Here is a 3,663-nt window from a genome sequence, read left to right as displayed (position 1 = left end):
CCCAAAATCTTTGCCCTCTGGCCAGTCCATGATGACTTCTAGAATTCCTAGACGACTGGGATTTCCTATTCGAGCTCGTTGTGTAATTAGTGCGGCCCACTTACTCCATGTAGCATCAGTTGCATGATGTGTAGAGGAGACCCTGCCTTTGAACATCCAGCCCAGCACAGGCAACCGGGGTGCCAGGAGGAGCTGCGCTTCAGTTCCAATCACTTCTGAGGCAGCTCGAACCCCTTCATAGGCTGCCAGTATCTCTTTTTCAGTGGGAGTGTAGCTGGCCTCGGATCCTTTATATCCCCGACTCCAAAAGCCAAGGGGTCGACCTCGAGTCTCCCCTGGAGCTTTCTGCCAGAGGCTCCAGGTAGGACCATTCTCCCCAGCTGCGGTATAGAGCACATTTTTCACATCTGGCCCGGCCCGGCTAGCTCAGTCGGTAGAGCATGGGACTCTTAATCCCAGGGTCGTGGGTTCAAGCCCCAAGTTGGGCGCCAAAAAGAACTGTCATGGTTTGAGCCCAGCCGGTAACTCAGAACCACACAGCCGCTCGCTCACTCCCCCCCCCACCTTCTTCCTCCCCCCGCTCCCGGAGGGATGGGGAGGAGAATGGGAAGAATGCAACTCCCACGGGTTGAGATAAGAGCAGTCCCGCAACTAAGGTATAACACAAAACCACTACTGCTACCACCAATGATAATAACGATTAGTGAAATAACAAGGGGAGAGGATACAATTGCTCAGCACCCGCCGAGCGACACCCAGCCCGACCCGAGCAGTGATCTCGGCCTTCCGGGTAACTCCCCCCGGTTTATATACTGGGCATGACGTGCTGTGGTATGGAATACCCCTTTGGCTAGTTTGGGTCAGGTGTCCTGTCTCTGCTTCCTCCCGGCTTCCCCTCCTCCCTGGCAAAGCATGAGACTGAGAAAGTCCTTGGTTGGAATAAACATTACTTAGCAACAACTAAAAACATCGGTGTTATCAGCGTTGTTCCCAGGCTGAAAGTTAAAAAACACAGCACTGCACCAGCTACTAAGCAGGAGAAAAATGACTGCTATAGCTGAACCCAGGACAACAGTATAATTTATTATTGCAAACAGGTTTTGGTTTTTTTCAGATTATTCTTGCTACTGTTATTTCATAATTTCAGTAGTCTTCTTGAATTTTTAATTCATTAAGAATAAATAGCATTAGGCTATTTGAAATAATACCAATATTTCAATGCCTATTTCAATAGGCATTGAAAACTGACAACTTCACCCACGCTGACCTCAGAAAAAATACATTCAGACGAATACATGATATCTACATGATAATTACCATACTATGAAAGAACTTTGCATGACAGAAATTTTTGCAAATGAAAAATAAAGTGTTATTTAGCTTTCAAATATGACTAAATATCCATTTAGAATATTACTGCCAATCTAGTTATAATGCCTATCAACGCAATGCAAATAGATAGCTATTACATTTTTGAGTACAAAGTACTGAAATTACAGCTTCAGCAGGTCTTCAGTTAGTTAATAAGAAAAGTATAGCAGCTTTTTTTTTTTTAATTTCTTTATGTTTCACCTTGAAATAACAGTGTCATCTTCAAAAACTATAGGTGGAATTTCTGCTGTATTTACAGGACTTAAAATTATTTAGATTTTCTAAACACATGGTATTTTCAAGGTATTATCCTATAGGGCACAGAAGCTGAAGGTGACATTTGCAGCTAAGTTCCAAAGACTGTAGCTTTTGTTATTTAAGTCACTCAGTCACTGTCCTGGGTTCAGCTATAGCAGTCATTTTTCTCCTGCTTAGTAGCTGGTGCAGTGCTGTGTTTTTTAACTTTCAGCCTGGGAACAACACTGATAACACCGATGTTTTTAGTTGTTGCTAAGTAATGTTTATTCCGACCAAGGACTTTCTCAGTCTCATGCTTTGCCAGGGAGGAGGGGAAGCCGGGAGGAAGCAGAGACAGGACACCTGACCCAAACTAGCCAAAGGGGTATTCCATACCACAGCACGTCATGCCCAGTATATAAACCGGGGGGAGTTACCCGGAAGGCCGAGATCACTGCTCGGGTCAGGCTGGGTATCGGTCGGCGGGTGGTGAGCAATTGTATCCTCTCCCCTTGTTATTTCACTAATCGTTATTATCATTGGTGGTAGCAGTAGTGGTTTTGTGTTATACCTTAGTTGCGGGACTGCTCTTATCTCAACCCGTGGGAGTTACATTCTTCCCATTCTCCTCCCCATCCCTCCGGGAGCGGGGGGAGGAAGAAGTGGGGGGGGGGAGTGAGTGAGCGGCTGTGTGGTTCTGAGTCACCGGCTGGGCTCAAACCACGACAGTTCTTTGTGGTGCCCAACGTGGGGCACGAAAGGTTGAGATAACGACAGATCTGACCAGAGTGTGTTTAATCATATTTGTGATAAGCATTCATTGTTACTACTCGTCACAATGGTGATTATTTGGCTCTCAGACTTGTTGCGCTTGATCTCAGAGTTTCAGCATGTTGTACCTTACTTACAGCCACTATTTGCTGTTTTAGCGTTTATCGGCTGGGGGGCCTGGGCTAAGGTTCTTGTTTCACTGTACTTCATGGTAATGACTTGTAATACAATAGACTCATTGATCATGAAACTGGTCTGGTTTGTGCTTCCAGCGTGGCCATCACCACTATACATTGGGAGGTATATAATGAAATATTTTAGCAATTGCATATCTTTTTTTTTCTCCTCGGGGGGTAAACTTGCAAAGGAAGCATTCTCTTTCACCCCCCGTTCCCCCACCAGCCTATTTGCAACAGCAGTTGAGAGTTCTGAAGGTTTTAGATGGCCTTTGAGTACCCTTGAAACCTGCCTGCTGATTGTGCTGGGGATCAGCATGTTGGCAAACATACGGAGTGTGTTTTACCCACGGCCATCCCGTCGTAGGAACATCCTATTTCGTTTAATGTCAAAAATTCAGCAGTATCAGGTTCGAATCTGGTCTAGGATTAGACGATGATATAGGAGGACCACCAGGAGATTTTCCCTGAGGCTGGACAGTTATGAGTGGCAGGGTGTGTGGGATAGTATGGGCAAGTACCTAGGCCAGTGGGCCCCTCCACTGCTTTGGAACTTCACCACTGAACAAGTGCAACATCCGGAAAAACTAGTAAAACACTTAAACGAGGTGTGCTGTCGTCCTGGTTATACCAGAGAGGGACAAATTTTGGCAACGTGCTGGGGCTTGGCCTATGCCTACAGAGCCCTGCTCAACACTATCCAGCACCTTCAAAGGGAAAAAAATGTCTCTGGATCTGATGGCAAAGCAACAGACAACGCAGCTATGCCAACTACAAGCACAGCAGCTACTCCGACCCTGACCACAACAGTCAACACAGCTACTCCAAGTACAGCAGCTACATCAACCCCAGTGACAACCACAACAGCTACTCAAACCCTGACCACAACAGACAACGCAACTACTCCAACTTCAAATACAGCAGTTACACCAACCCCAGTGACAAGCACAGCAGCTACTCAAACCCCGACAGCAACAGGCAATATAGCTACTCCAAGCACCACATCTACACCAACCCCAGTGACATGCACAGTAGCTATTCAAACCCCGACAGCAACAGACAATATGGCTACTCCAAGCACTGCAGCTACACCAACCCCAGTGACAAG

The 3,663-nt window shown here is 46.3% G+C and overlaps 1 non-coding gene across 1 annotated transcript; it reads left to right on the top strand.

Annotated features, from left to right (window-relative positions):
- Positions 1-415: 415 nt before the first annotated feature.
- On the top strand, positions 416-488 carry TRNAK-CUU. Its single transcript has one exon. It is a non-coding gene; the product is annotated as a tRNA-Lys (tRNA).
- The last annotated feature ends 3,175 nt before the right edge of the window (positions 489-3,663 follow it).

This window comes from Strigops habroptila, chromosome 3 (genome assembly GCF_004027225.2).
Source record: "Strigops habroptila isolate Jane chromosome 3, bStrHab1.2.pri, whole genome shotgun sequence".
Taxonomy (NCBI): Eukaryota; Metazoa; Chordata; class Aves; order Psittaciformes; family Psittacidae; genus Strigops; species Strigops habroptila.
The sequence above is the reverse complement of the archived record's forward strand: the minus strand, read 5'-3'. Positions and strand labels throughout refer to the sequence as shown.